General features: G+C 45.9%; 1 protein-coding gene across 1 annotated transcript in view; it reads right to left on the reverse strand.

Annotated features, from left to right (window-relative positions):
* Positions 1-14,993, reverse strand: part of mgat3b (beta-1,4-mannosyl-glycoprotein 4-beta-N-acetylglucosaminyltransferase b) — a 37,214-nt gene extending 22,221 nt beyond the window's left edge. The window contains exon 1 of the mRNA XM_064323740.1: positions 14,348-14,993. The gene's annotated coding sequence lies outside the window, so the exon portion shown is untranslated. The remainder of the gene's footprint in view (positions 1-14,347) is intronic.
* Positions 14,994-16,381: the final 1,388 nt, after the last annotated feature.

Genomic DNA, 16,381 nt, shown 5'->3' on the forward strand with positions numbered 1-16,381 from the left:
TTCGTTTGCCTCTTCAACCTCCTTGCAGCATAACGGAACCAGTATTAACCGACTGCAATATTTGTCCCCCACTTGTTTCATGCCGTCTATGACTAATCATAGAGCCTCCCAAGACTTCCACTGTAGCTTCAAAAATATCCGTCCTCCCACACTTAGCTTGGAGCTGAACAAATGCACCACAATGCACGCGGCGACGATCGGCGTCAGCGGCAACGACGACGATCGTCACCGGTGGCAACAAACAACCCCGCGCTGCCGTTACGACTGAAACCGCCGCTGTTTCTCACGTAGAAAAGTCCGCTACACATGAATAATGAGTTACATACATCTGCGCATTGCTGCATTGTCTACATAAGCTTCACATAAATATTGTCCCTGTTGCTATGCCGATATATATTTTTTTTTTTGTACACAGGCAACAGCAGCGCTTATTTAGCTGGGGGGGAAAGGAGAGCAGGATTCCAGGCTTCGGCTACACTGCAGTTACTAGGCCCGTACAAAGTGAAATTAACAGATGTTGCATGTGAGTGGGGGGGGGGGGGAGGCTGAGAGGAAGTGCAATCAAAACAACGATCACACCCGACAATACTGACGGCACAATGCCACAGTTAAGCTGAACACACCGTGTCTTCCTGTTCCGAGACAGACACTCGCAGTTGCGAAGAATGAATGCAATTCTGTTTTTCTCTTTATGTGTCTTGGCACTGCCTTTTGTTTACTTGCACTGCAGTTGCTGAAAAGATATCTTTCACAGACTTACACAACATGGGGTACCCATCAAGATTTTGCTTTTGTCTTTCAACGACTGCAGTAAATCTGTCGGCCTTTCGCTTGACACCTTATTGAAAACACAGAGCCTCCCACAGCGGGGATCGAAAATGACTACACCTGGGTCCTCGGGGAGAGATTCGGCCCAGGAAGGAAGTACACTTTCCACCCCGGCCAGCAGTCATGCCTCCACGTACACATTTTCTGTCCGGAGGAGATTCGGAGGAGGGATTGGCTTAATAAACACCTGGGGGGGAAAGCACCCTGGGGAAACCCGCCCACTGCTGTGAGGGGCTCTGGCTGACTAGCATCTTTTCACCAACCGAACAATCCCGTTGAGTATCAGAGGCACTGTAGTGCAGGAGGTGGAGTCTTGCGGAATACTTGCATTTTTAGCAGAACTTTGGTTTGCAAGCCCAGTTCCATGCCCATTATACCACACTACTAGACCTTACACTACCCTGCAGACAAGCTACAATATCTTCTCGTGTACATATTGATGTACCAATGAGATTTCTAACCTCTTGTGGTACCAGTTGTGTGTATTTTCTTATAGACTTCCAACTAAATTCAATAAATGAAATAAATTGTGTGCGGCAGATAAAACAGTGTTGCCAGGTTTTACAGCTCTTTGCAATACTCTCACAAGCTCTCATTCTGTTGCTCTCTAAAAGGCTGTTTAACTGAATGTTTGGGGGGACGGTGAGGTAACACTGCCTTCCGTGTACACCTAAAGATGGATCGGCTTGTACTATTGAATTTGGGTTGTGCATCTTCTGTCCAGCTGAGATCTTCCGGGACCCAACACTCAAGAAGGGCAGAAAGCATATGATTTAAACAAAACACCACTGATTTGTACCTGCACCTAGACATATTCAGACTGAAAAACAGAAATGAATATTCTCCTGTGGAATTGCTTTTATTTCTAGTGTTTTGATGTGTTGCTTTTATTTCCAGTGTTTTGATGTGGAAAGCTTAGTGCACTGAACTGCGGAGGTCAGCATGTTGTTCAGGCAAACTGACCGAGCAGTGCAGCACACAATGTGTGTTAAACTGCAGAGTGAAATGTTCAAAATCCCTCTATTGAGCAGAATAGTTGATGGTATAAAAGGTCCTCTGTGAACAGACTGACAGTGGATACCGCTGAATGATCAATCCATTGATTTACAAAGAAAACTAGGTCGTTTAGAGAACGATTCCCAATTCTTGTTCCCCAGGGCACACTGTGCACACTGGTCTTTGCTCCAGCCGCATCAAATGAATCAGGTTTGATTGGGCTGTTGATCTATGACAGTTATCCGCTTTAAGCCCTCAAGGGGAGAAATGTATTGTTGAGGGTGCATTTGGGCCAACAGAAAGATGAATCGTTTATTAAGCATGCATTTAGCAAAGGCGAGGCAGCCATCTAAATTAGCGTAACTGGCTGTTCAAATAATTAAATGTTCAAGGTAATCTTAATTAAGTCTAATGCCAATCAGTATAGCGATCCTGTTCAGGGTGCCGTTTAGAGTCTTTTTTATGTTAATTGGTATTGTTTAACAACCAGCAATAAACCAAGTAATCTTTCAGAGACACATCAACCATACCAGAAATAGCTTTTCAGAGGGAGCAAATGGCACAAGCCTGACAAAGGTTGCCCTCAAGCACCCGCAAACATAACGAAGCCGACACCAAAGTTTCCCAAAAATAACCAATAACTTTATTTTACAACACCAAGCGGAATAACAAAATAACTGCAAACCATAAACGGTAAAATCACGACACGGCCGTGGTCCAAAGGTGAGGAGAAGAAAGCCACCTCCTGAGAAGCCGACTCCAGGCTTCTTAAAAGGGCACCGCCACAGGTGCTCTCAATTACCTGAAACAAGAAAGCACAGGCCTCCAAACGGCCGGCGCCCCCAAAACTGCACGATAGCATACTCCACAATGCGGCACAAAAAGGTTACAAATATAGCACAACGCCTTTTTGACTAGACACAAACTAGGACCACTTTACCGAAACAAGCCCCAAGCTACCTGGGCAAGCCCCATCATTAGTAACCTTACCAAAGCTTTCCACAACAATGAATGCAATAGACGCGAAGTTCGCAAACCAACAGGCAGTCTGGGCTAAACCAGTCTAACGTGGCCGAACGCTGTAAGCAAAACACCGTGCAGGAGGATGAGCCAACAATTAGCCTACCAGAAAGCAGACAAGAGAATTGAGATTAAACAAAACTTTATATACATAAATGTTTAGGCGTCCGTGTTACACCCAGTTATCAAACTGAACAGCGCGATAAAAAAAACCGTATAAGCAAGTCAAACAAACGATTCTCTCTTTTCCCCAGCTCAGTCGGCCCATCTGGACGAAACAGGTGATACAAATCCACAGTGATTAGGGAACAAATCAGTGGGCGCTACCATTTAAAACTCTATTTGGGCTTCCCCGATCCTATCTACCTAATAGAAAGAGATCCTATCTAACCCAACAAACTAAACTAGTCTTCAGTGGTTTTTTGCGCTGGGGCGACTTTGAATGCTAAACTCGTGAGCGCTGTCAGCAGACCAATTGACTAGCCGACCTCAGTGCCCCGAAGCGTACCCCCGCTCATATTAGCCACCAAAAAACAAAAAAAGGAAAAACAATAAAGTGACAAGTCCCTTGGACCCGCCCGGCGGCTAAGCTAACCGGGGTAAAACAGAAAGCTTAAAACTCCAAAGGGTAAACACACGACTTGAGTGCCGACTCACCATCATCAGCTGCCAGCGAGGGTAAGAGAGAGAAATGCCCACTCATTCGCGAAGAAGAACGAGTTACATATTTGTCCCCCTCAGAACCAAAACCAACAGAAATAAACCAAAAGGTGCGGCTAGCAATGTCTGCGCAGTATGTCATCCAAAGGGCACAAATGCAAGCCTTACTAATACAAAGCTACGCACTCAGTGGGCTAACACGCATTCCACGTGTCAAACCACGTAACCAAGCAGACAAATGACAATGTGAATACACAAAGCCATAAACCAAAAGGATCCAAAAGATCCCGGACGTGCCCCCATTTATGTTACGGTTGCCCTCAAGCACCCGCAAACATAACGAAGCCGACACCAAAGTTTCCCAAAAATAACCAATAACTTTATTTTACAACACCATATGGAATAACAAAATAACTGCAAAACATACACGGCAAAATCACGACACGGCCGTGGTCCAAAGGTGAGAAGAAGAAAGCCACCTCCTGATAAGCCGACTCCAGGCTTCTTAAAAGGCCACCGCCACAGGTGCTCTCAATTACCTGAAACAAGAAAGCACAGGCCTCCAAACGGCCGGCGCCCCCACCGAAGGGTTGCAACAAAGGTCTTTGTCTCCACATCTGTATTCTGTTGACGGCTCAATCGTACAGGAGAACTCGGCCAGTATAATGACCAGCCGGCAAACTGAGCCCACTGGACCGGGGTTGAGAAACATCGCACTCGGGACTAGATGCAGCCAACAAAGAAATAAAAAACAGTTTCTGCAGTCTCTGCCAATGACCACAGGAACACTTCTACCAGTGACTTACTTCCATACACTGACCATGCAGTTCAGAGTAGCCGGGACTGACAGGACACTCGGTACTGTGCAGCCCCCCCGAGCCGACGCACCGCGCCCGGGGGCACGAGCTGACAGCGGGCATTTCCTCTCCCCGGCCGGTTGCCACATTCACCTGAAAGGGGCGAGGCCTGCCAGTCTTAGGCGTCAAGCCCGTGCTTGATCTCCCCCTATCAGCCGGCGGGCCGGTGCACGGCCTTCCGCCGGTTCGTCCCGTTCTGCTGCGGGCGTGATCGGCCCCCCGACAGCAGCTTCGGTGGGGGGGGGGGGGCGCGTCAGAGTGCTAGCGCTCAGCAATCGGGCTGCGGTCGAGCGAAGGCGGCCTGTACCAGCCCGACCAACCCCGGCGACTGAAAAAAACCACGTAGCCCGCGGCAACAATAGAGGCTATTCTTCGAGCTGTCCTTCTGCCAGCTCTCAAATATCATGCTCTATCTCGGTTCCCGTCTGCATACAATAGCTCCCTTCTCTAGCCTGCGGACAACACCCTCCTTTACATGCAACTGCACCACTCTCTCCCTCATCCCCCCCCCCAAGCCCTTATTAATCAGACAACACCAAACCCCGCTTGTCCGGCTCTGCTTCAGCGACACAAACGGACGCACTCATACATGATAATCCCATGGCCATGCACTACAAATTCCAGGCGGCTCGCACTCAATCCCCACTGTTATGAAGGAAACCACCAACGACCACCTTGAAACGGTCTCAGCGCACCACTAAGAACAGCGAGCGCATGCTGTACGCTGTCCACATACGACAGCACAAGGCCCCTACCTGCACACTATGGGAGGACATCGAGGAGAGTTCCTGGCCCTTCCCCTAGCAATGCGGCGGCATTTAGTAGGGAATGAATGAAGTGCCCACTGGTCAAATGGCCATTGCTGTGTCACAGTTTCAGCTTCAAGCATTAGGGGCGGGGTCCAAGAGAGACAGTGAGATCAGAGAGGCATCTGACTGAGGATTGCTTTAAAAAAATGGCTTAATCTTACATAACCGACAGAGTGGCTGAAAGTTAATGTCAGGGCAAAGGCTGTAAAATGCAGAGGCTACGAAAATGGAAGTCACCCATTTTGAATGGGGGGAGGGGAGAGAACGCAGGCTCTTCGAGCTGCGGCACAGTTCTACATGCCGTGAACCATTGGTGAAAATAAAAGAAAAACAAATTTCACCCCATCAATTTGTATTTTTCTCACTATTTGGAAGGTCCCTTTGTATTGGCAGGGCATTCTCACTGCTGCACCCATGCAGGGGAGCAGAGCCGGCCCCTGTTATTTTCTCCCACCACTCCACTAGCTGAGCTGCAGTCCCCTCACCCAGGAGAAATTCACACACGGTACTTTTATTTCAGGCGCCTGACAGACCAGACAAAACCAGCTACTGCAGCTACTTACGCAGGTAGGAAATTTCCACCACGAGCGCTGACACAAGAGATTTGCATTGCAGGCAAAAGGTAGGCATCCATTTCAAAGGCCCTGTTTGGTTAATTACGGATGAATGTTTCAAGGTTGAACAAGAAGAACTCCCCCCTCCTTCCAAACTTCTGCCCTTCATCGCTTTCACTTCTACAGTGCCTGTCCCTTTGCCTAAATTGGCCACCAGCCTCGGTCTCTAAAAAAAAATCGTCATGGTGACAACCACTCACAAACTGGGTGACTGGCTGCTCTCACATGAACTGTGGCACACAAACCGACAGTTTCCTGTTATTTGCAACAAGAAAAAAATCTATCTGAAAGGATGTAATAGAATAATGTCAAGGGGCCCTCCCACACACTTGCAACATGAACCTGACTCAATAGTGCCCTGTGGCACAGATCCCACCAGCAGCAGAACTGCACGCACATCCCTGTCGTCACCGACGAAACGCTGCACACGCACACCGACCGACCGACTTCCTGATCGAATTAGCCATGTCGTCCGACGACTTAGCACGCTGTGACAGTTTTGTTCTTAAATGCCATGCGCCGACGTGTAAAGTAGTGCGCTCAACTTAACGTCATTCGGGAGCCTCGAAGAAGCGGTTGCCGTTTATCGGACTGCGGCTCCCGTGCATTTGGCTTCCGTCGAGAGGTCAGCTGAGAAACAACATGGCTGCCGGGGCGGAAAGCCCCATTGTTGTGACTCCTGTCCATCTTTTCTGGGCACTCACTCACCACTACAGACGACAAGTAGAACCTAAAACGCCACCCTCCCCCTACTATTACTGACACTTTCAAAAAAGGTAGAGCAATTCTAGGCAACAGAACTGTCCTTCATCGCATGGAAATGGAACAGGCTGTTGCATTTTGTGGTTTCGCTAACCTTACTTGCACCATCCAACTGTAAAAACGGTCCTTCTGCAATTTCGGAATGAGAGCAACCAGAGGTTGTGACACCCTACTTCAGTGGTGCATCCTGACAATGTTAGTACGCTGTTGGTAGTGTGTCAGACTGTAAAGGTGGGCAGGTGAAAGGTGCACCGGCAGCTTTGTCACATCGGTGTGGATGAATCTGTGGACAGAAATAACACCCCGCTTGCCAAAATGGGAGAGAGCAGCTGCATTCTACAGGTCAACCTAGCGTACTGTACTGAACCATGGCCCACATAGCACGGCAAAAGCAGACACACACACACACGCACGCATGCACGCACCCACACTTGCTCAATTAGAGCCGGATATGAACTCAAGGAGACTGCAATAGTGGTCTGTACCCATGATGCTCCTATGTTGAGCTGTGAAAAAAAATAAGAACTGAGATGTTTATCATAGAAATATATATGGCACACATTTCAGAGTGTGTTAAATTAGCCTGCCTGACCGTCACCAAAGCAAAGGTATTTTTTCTAATGTAATTTTTTTCAATTGTAATTTTTTAAACTGTCATGTGACTTGAAAAGGGACATTTTCATAAAGATGTTGCAGTATTGCAATTTTTTCTGCGGTAAAAATAATGAAGACAACTTGTAGGGCAAACTTAGTGTGGTAGACAAAGTCTTCTAAGATGGCAGTGACATTCAATCCAGTTAGATCTCATTTCATTTTACCTCAGTCAAATAAATACAGATGCAATGCTCTGTTTAAACATGCAGTTCCTGAAATAAAGAAAGAACGCTACAGTACTGAAATACCATTTAAAGGGGAATTCCACTTCACAACACTTCTGCTTCTCATGACTGATATTGTCCTTCTAATGAATGTGTCGCCCTTCATTTCATCGATTAGTTATTTCATTTTAAACGTCTAACGTTAGAAACAAAGAGCAATACCACCAGTGAGGGCAATACCACTAATATTATCACAAGGGGTACACAACTCCACATAAAGTACTGCGTGTTTACATTAAGCTGCGATGTGACACTTCACATTCATAGATAAACAGCGACTGAGACTCAACTGAAAACAAAGCGGATACTTTACAGGCACACGCCCTCATAAGAGCTGGCGCCAAGAACATTGCTACAACGGTAAACTGTCAGCTGAGCCACAACAATCCCACAATGCTAAGCGTATGAATTGAGTAACTGGGTGCAAGAAGCCGCAGCGGCCCAATTGCATTTGCAGGTGTTCTCAGGTCCTCAAATGTGAAACAAGAGCCTGCAGGCCCGCAAACGGCCTTCATCTGAACCATAAGTGCGCTTCACAGAGCACACAGTGCAAATGAAGGGTAAAAAGCACAGAGATTTGAAATATGTCCACACAGAGAAGATATAAGCTGCAACACACTGCGAAAATGTGCATTTGTCTTGAAGATGTGTTAATAGTTAGCCTATATTTCACAGCTGTGTAATGGGGGTTGAGGGGTTTAACGATACAACTCGATCATGATACAATATGATAGTGATACTCCAAAGAATGATACGATGCGATACAACCGGTCTTAATTATAATGATTTGACACGATTAATAACGATTAATCAAGATACCGTATGATGCGATTAACTGCGATGCGAATGTGTCCACTATATTATATACAATACAGATTCCTGCCACCCCACCAACATCCAAGAGATCATTCAAATAACAAAGCAGTATAGCGTTTAAAGTTAATAATCGTGTTTATTAACAATTCATACATGTCATATCGCTGCAGGTGTATCATGACGTTTGCATCGCAATGCATCAATACATCGATGTTCCAGTACACCCCTAACATGTTCCCTATATGCAGGACATCCCACTAAGCATAAAATGCCAGAATGGATCACCAGCGAAGAGCAGGTTAAAAAAAGTCATTTTGAGAGGACTTAAAATGGATGTGTTGGCAGGTAAAGGCCTCTGGACACTGGGAGAGACGAAAAGGCAGCAGACATGGTGCCACACAGCGAACGCGTCGGAGAGGGGCCTAACACCCGCGCCGCACGCCTGGCACCGTGCTCCACAGAAAGCTGGAATTCTACGGCGAGGGACCGTCCTATCGGGACCCTCGAGCCGAGGGGCCGTCCAATCAGGAGGCCCCGAGCCGTCGGACGCCCGTCACAGCCACTTCCACAGATGAAACTCGTTTGTGAAGTAATCCTAATGGAAGAGCGTCCCCTCCCTGGCGTCCGTGGGCACACGGCGCGCCGAGAGCAGGCTGGCACAGACGCTTCGCCAGCTGGCCTCCCCCGTCCCTGGAGATCCCGTCATCCAGCGAAGGATTAAAAATCTGTCAAAGCCAATCAAGGCTTTGCGAAGACCGTGGTCACACAGCGAAGTTGTCGTGACGACAAATACCACGCTGTACGACCAGCACCCCCCCCACCCCCACCCCAACGTCAGAACGCTGATAAACGCCACTGCATTTTAGAGATAAGCTCCTCTCTCTCTAAAGGAAACGGCCCTGACATACAATAATTTTTTTTCCTGAATTGGCAAAAGCCTTGTGCTAAACAGTGTTAGGATAATTAAAAAATAAGTTTGGCTAACAAAAAAGGAAAGGAAGCATACTGCCGGGACTTCATTCTAACAGTTATAGAAATTGCTTGTGTGTGTGTGCGTGTGTACGAGTGAGCATATGTGTGTGTGCATGCATGTGTGTGTGTGTGTGTATTTGTATGTTGAAAGCACTGGTGTGCATCGTATGACGGGTCTGGAAACTGCACTAAAAGCCTTCAAATCCTATGATAATAACCAGTGTCCTAAGCCTTGTAATTATCTCCACCGTTAGAGAGGCTTTCACACTGTGCTCGATATCGCCTTCCGCCCCCCCTCCCCAGTCTCAGATGGATCGGCCCGCTGCCTCCTCACACACAGCAGGTCAAGTACAGGTCAGGGCCATTATCACCCTGGCAGGTGAGGCCAGGCCAAAGAGGGGCAGTTCTGAAAGGTGACACCCCCCCCCCCCCCCAAGGACAAAGACAGACGGTACAGAAGCTGTGAGGGATCCGCCAGTGTGCTACTACAACCGACGGTCTCCGCTTTCGGCTCACGGCGAGCCACGCTTGGGCTCCCGACAGGGCGCTGTCCGTGGCGGTGCGCTTCATCAGAGAGGGAAGCAGCCCTCCCTGCACTGGCGGCCGGTGGAATTCCCCCTACTCTCCAGAGCAGAACTGGAAAACGTCGCCGATTCTCCGTGGACTATAGACCCGCACTGGGGTGAGCAGCGCTAGGACCGAGGCGGGGCTCGCTTACAACACACCTGCGCGTTTTCCGGGGGTGTAATAAAAATCACAACGTTGCGCGTGAAAAAAATACACCATCATATCCGCCAAAACTTGAGACACACCAAACGTCTATTTACTGAATCCGCAAGCTCTTTACTGTACAAATTGTGCCAAATCCAGCTTCTGTTGCCAATATACGGCAGTAATCCTCATCAGAAAGGTCCAGTTTCTAAGCGGAGGATCTGACCCTCATTCTGTAATCAGTACAAACTTGGCATAGCTATTGTACACCAAAATGGCCGGGCAGGACAAATGTGTATGTTTCCCAAACACACAAGAACAGGCGAATCAGAAAATAATAATATGAAGGAATGTTTGCCATAACGGCAACAAACAAGCCCTTCAACAACTTTGGCGTCATTGGCCTCAACACTGTCAACACTGTCTCGGTTCAGTAAGCCCAAGCACAGCTCACTTTGAACCAGGCCAGCACCAGGTTGAGAACCTACAGTTGGTTCTCATTTCACTAATTCCAGATCAGGGGAAACCAGGGTGGAACAGTACCTGGCTCAGCAGGCCTGGCTCCTGAGTGAAGGGAACATAAAGGCCAAAGGCAGCTCGTTTAAAATAGCGAAAACGTCAAAAACGAAACGATGCTCCTTTGCTCCCTGGCCCCTGGAAAGCTGCCCATCCAGAGTTTAGTTATCGTTTTATGTTTTTAAGTTATCTACCAGCCAGAACAGATATGTAAAGGCCCACAAAGTAATTTTGGTTGCTAATAAAATGCTAATAGCTGTCAAATTTATTTATTCTCCAATGAAAATAATACTAAAGATCATCATGAGAAAACTCTTCAAAAGAAAAAATAGGCCTACGTATTTTAAATAAGTGTTGGACCGATACTTGTTCATATTCGGTCTTCCGCATTTTCTTCTTTGCTTTGGGTGTCTTGAGTGTTTCTGTAGAACTTGCACAACTCATCACCATGGAAACTAACTCCTCATCACATTTCACTTGGTGCTCACTTGTCAGGTAAGATATCGAAAGGAATAGTTAGCTAACGTTTTGTCAAATAAAACATGCCTTGGAAATGGTTTTGTTGTAATTTATTGTGGTTGGTTACGGTAAAAAAATGCTAAAACATTTTAAATACCAACTACCATGATCCGCCAACGTACTCAATTGCCATGCACGTAATGTCCATCAAATCGCAACCAAAATTAATGAGTAGGCCTTAAACATGAAGAAATTTATAGGTCTACCTCTCATGAAAACAGTAACTTTGGCTATGGCATTATGGTCAGCATAATTCCGCCCTGCTCCCAACTGGAGGTCTCTGTGTATAGGTACTTAAATGACACATTGTGACATTTCTCAAAATGGCCACGTAACAGGGGCACTACGCCACAGTGGAGACTTTGACCTCGCAGGTAGCGGCGCTGGGTCACCTGCAGACTGTTCTCACCTCATTCTGTCCAGGAGCACATTTATCAGGCTGCATTCTGAGTCTAACACAGCCGGTGTGATGCCCCCTCGGGCCAAGGTCACGCAGAACCAACTGATGCCACAGCTGTGCTCCGATCCTTTCACCAAAACAAAGCATCCACATTTCTGTACGCGTTGCTGCTAAACTCCTTGCTTTCATTTTCTGATAATTCGATTATTAATGCACCGACTTACATTCACTCACAGAAAATAAAAATACATAAAGGAGTCTGTGTAGTTGCCTTTCGAAGCCCACGACCATAACTACACTGGTTGGCACTTGAGAACGGCACTGTTACACCCCTGCAATTAATGCCAAGCCCACGCATCACAATTTTAAATATGATGCCACACCAAGAACATATACCAGCTAAAGCACAAGGCTTTATTCAACCCATCCACAAATACCTTCTGCAAACAACAGAACCACAGTAAGCTGGAAGGTTTCACTTTGTGCATTCTGAAATCAAACTAATTCCTTTTTACGGACCTTATTTACTTACTTATTTATTTTTGATTATTTCTTATTGATTGATTGATTGATGGGTTGTTGTAATAATTTTTAAAAATGGTGAGTCAAGTTGGGCTGAACGGCCTGTTCTTGTCAGCGCTCTTCTTATGTTCATATAGGCCAGCAGCAGTGGCAGAACAGGGCAGCATCATAAGGTTCAGAAACCGCTTCCGAGTCCTGAGGTAGTGACACATTCTCCGATTCCAAGATTCCTGACCGCCCCCCCCCCACCCCCCCCACCCACCGATTCTTCAGAATTCCCACTATAGCAGCCATCACATAAATTCACAGGAAACCTGCTTGCGATTTTCGAGCGTGATGCGCGCGGCAGCAGTCTTGGGAGTGTGATATCGCGGGGCCCGGCGATGTGGATTCCAGCGCCAGAATGAAAACACAAGCTTTGACTTTTTGCCGAAAGTCACCTCCCTGCGTCTCAGAGTGCCCGTCAGACGGCCGCCGGACTCTCGGACGTCACGGAGCGGAGATCAGAGGGGTGATCTACGAACACCACGCCATCGGCGGCGGGGAATCTGTGCGAATTACCCCTGGGGCGAAACGCTGATCCTGCTCCGCCAGAGAAGCTGTCTCAGCGCGGCGTGGTTAAGAAGACGGGGAAACAGGAATGTGTGGCGAGGAAATGAGAGCTTCTGCAACATCGCACACCGGAAGCTCGCCCTTTTGGACACACATACGATTGGGGGGTGGGGGTGGGGGGGGGGGCGTCCACGCTACCTTGGAAACACGCCTTTTAGGAGTTCTCCGCTCGCAACTGCGAAGCGAAGTGCAGCCAATCAGTCGCCATTCAGCACTTTCCACCCACAGTCAGTGAGGACTCCATCGATTTCACAAGCAACACATCTCTTACTCTCAGCAAGCTCTTTAATGGACAACACAAGCTTGAAGTTCAGAGGCATAAAGGGGGGTGGAGAGTAATGCACCTTCAACACACACACACACACACAGTGCAGCAATCTAACAAACCCTGCTTCCTCCGTCTCTTTCTTTGATCTGCTTCACTGCCTCTGAAAATCTCAAGACCATCTTTTTCTACACTTTCAACACTCAACCCAAATGAAAGGCCCGTTTGTGGATAAAGAACGGATCACACAAATTCTACACAACCATATCTAACTCAGATGGGATCTGTGCCACTTTTCTTTTTTTTTTTTGTTAATTTTTTAAACACTACTGGTAGACTCCTTTAGGCCTTTATCACAATTTCACAGGCTTCTGTGGTTTATTTTCAACAAGGCTCACCTTGAATGCCAGCTAAGTTGGCTCTCTGAAGGGTTTATATATTTTTACAATTGTCTCATGTGAAATTTACTTTGTCACAGCTTTAAATACCATTTTAAACTTTACTGGAAAAGGAAACAAGACAATGTGCAAATCGAGCCCTGGGACGTTCTCAGTAGAGCAAAGTCAACGGGCCTTGCAAGGCTCGCATAGCCTGTAAATGGCTTGTGTCGTCCAACACTTTATTTGGGGGGGTGGGGGGGCGGCGGCTGGGAGGCGGAGGTCCTTACTGAACAATCCTCGGTGCATTTTTAAGATTACCAATGATGTCATTTATCTCAGAGATGGGAACACGTCCTTGCATTTAGCAACAGCAAAAAAAATAACTATACTGTATACGTGAAGAATGGACACCACCCATCTGAATCGTATTAACTATTGTTAACTGTTAAGGTGGTCTGGTGTAATAGCAAAACAAAACGTTGAATTTTGCTGGAAATCCTTGTGAAACCATCATAGGTTTCCGATTAGTAACCCGGCGTTCTACACGATTTGACAATTAAAATATACAGCCCTTTAGTAGCCTAATGCGTAGCTAGAAATAAGAAATCATTTTGGCCATTTTATAACGGGTCTGCGCCTTGCATTTTGCGACGGTAGGGTGAGCTGGGGTCGCCTAGGTTTTTTCCTTGCTCAGTTCCTGATTTTGTCAGGAACATTTTCGTAGCGACCTTAGAAACACAAAAATAGCCCGCGACGTTTCCAAATATTAGATCATAAACATAAGCAAAGGAGCCCTTGGATAGTGCAGACGAGCTCATATCGCACTGATTTCGAACACCGTGTTATAAAACAGGCAAAATCAGGCGTAACCATCACATTTTTGTCTCAATTAAGGAAATGCGCGTTGAAAATGTAACTGTATACAGCAGCATTTACCCCCCCCCCCCCCCATTTCAGAGCTTTCCGACAGTGACATTCTCACTCGTCTTCCCATAGCAATTAAGCTCCCTGACGATAAAATAAATAAATAAATACATAAATTTACAATGCGAAAACGCAGAAATTCCCGTGCCTGTTATGTTAAAATATACAAGACGAAACACACCCACTAACATAGCCTACTCAGTCATACACAGAGCACAAGTGCAACAACAGCAGGAGGTAGAATATGGGCTTCTCTCTCCTCCGTCCTACTCAAAGAACAGCTTACCCATCGCCTGTGGTTTGTGTATTAGATGTTCATTGCAGTTAAGCAGTCTTTCTGTCCGTCGCTGTGTAGAGGAAAAGGCACTGACATTCCTATTTTGCTTTGCAGTCCTATCTTGCCGTTCACCGGTATCTTTTATGCCCAGTTCATGCTCATCTCGTTCGCGGCGCTACATAGTTTGGGCTGTGCGGCAAAGCACGCGTCTCGGGGGTGAGCGTCCGATTCCTCCAGAGAACGGGGGAGCAGCAAATCAGTCAATCGCGTCGTCCGTTTGTCCTGTATGTCCCTTTAAAGCGCGCCTTCGAATATGACTGTGGGCTAATAGGCTACTGGTCAAATATTAACGGAACCGAAGAGGCCCTTTTCGTTCCATTTTCATCACCGTTTTCTCGATAGCTTGTTGGTGCACAGAAATATGCGTCGTGGTGATGAGAGACGAGAAATTACTCTCACTCCTTGCAGCCTTCTCGCAGCGATTTGATAATGCCTTTCGCCTCGCCGTAGCGTCTCTTGTTATAGCTATGTAAACCAGCCCTGCTATACTCCTGTAAGACTAGTACCACTGTTTTCTGCGCTGAAAATGACGCCTTTTCCGCTCCTATAAAACCAGACCTCTCTCTTTTTATTTTTTTATTTTCATTCTCTCATTTGAAATGAGAGGAGGGGGAGAAGGAGGGGGACCGCGTATGAGAATAGCTCCTCCCAGCGAGCTAGGTCACTTATCAGAGACTAGGGGGGCAGGAGTAGCGGGGGACAAGACCGATCGAATTAAACGCAAAAAATGTAAACAGCGAAAGCGAAAACTGACCATACATTGCTATTCAACGCAGTCATGTGCAATTAACCATAACTATGTCCTTTGGCTGTTATTAGATTACTCTTACGATTACCGTGGAGCAAGTGGTAAAAGGCTGCCCTCGCAGAAAAAGAACAAGACTGAAAATAAACAAAACCGATTTCAATTTCTTGTCTTAGCCACAGCGTATGCTGCGTCTTCTGGTTCAATACCACGTACCCTCCCCAAAAGTCTTTACATTCAGTTGCTTAGTGGAATTGCTTTAAGTGTAGGCTACACGCATCGTTTATTAAAACACACGGATTGTGGTGAACCACGCAAAAAATATTAATTTCATATTCGAGAAGGCTTTATATTGGCAGCTCAAACTCTAACATCTAAGTAGCCGCCTTATGTATAACTATAAAAGATACCATCTTTGTTGAACATTGTAATGTGTCGATTGCGTATTTTGATTGACCGTAGAGATAAATTTGCTTTAACGGTCACAGGATGTCGTTTCAGCATTGTGCTTAGTTGGGTAAGATGAGGGAAGATTCTACCAGTTAAGAGCAATGTCCATTTAGGCTACTGTTAAATTATAATATGCTTGGATATCAGTTAGCATTTGCATAATGTTCCCACTTAAACCAATAAACACTTTTAGAGGAAATAAACAGTGATAAAAATGAAATATTAATAATGAATTTTTGTCACAATTATAAATAAATGTAATAAATTGTTGTTATAGGCCAGAAAATCAAGATACCGCCCTGCCACTGCCAAGAAGCGCCGCAGGGGGCATTTCGTTCCAACTGTCTGATTACTATCTGATTTTTACAGACTTTATCATTCATATTCATATACTTTTATCAACTGCAGCTGATATTAACACTTGCCAAATGCCCTGTTTTAAATTAAAGTTGAGTGGTTTAATCAATTAAGTTATAACAAGCAATGGTGAATGATAAATCACAGTAAAATAGAAACATTTAAAATTAATTCGTTTTTTAATTAAATTATTAATTTAATGTGAATTAATTTGATAATAACATTTCATTTTGTTGTAACATTGGCCACAGAAATTAGTATTAAATAGACATTTACCATTTAATGCATGAATACAGTTTGTCCCATATGTATGGCAAGCCGTTTTAGCTTTAATTCATTTCTAGAGGATATCGAAAATTCAGATTCTAACTAATTAGAATGCAAATTGTTGATATTAGAAATTCAAATGTAACTAGTTATAATGTGTATTT

This window comes from Anguilla rostrata, chromosome 2, assembly GCF_018555375.3.
Source record: "Anguilla rostrata isolate EN2019 chromosome 2, ASM1855537v3, whole genome shotgun sequence".
In the NCBI taxonomy this organism is placed as follows: domain Eukaryota; kingdom Metazoa; phylum Chordata; class Actinopteri; order Anguilliformes; family Anguillidae; genus Anguilla; species Anguilla rostrata.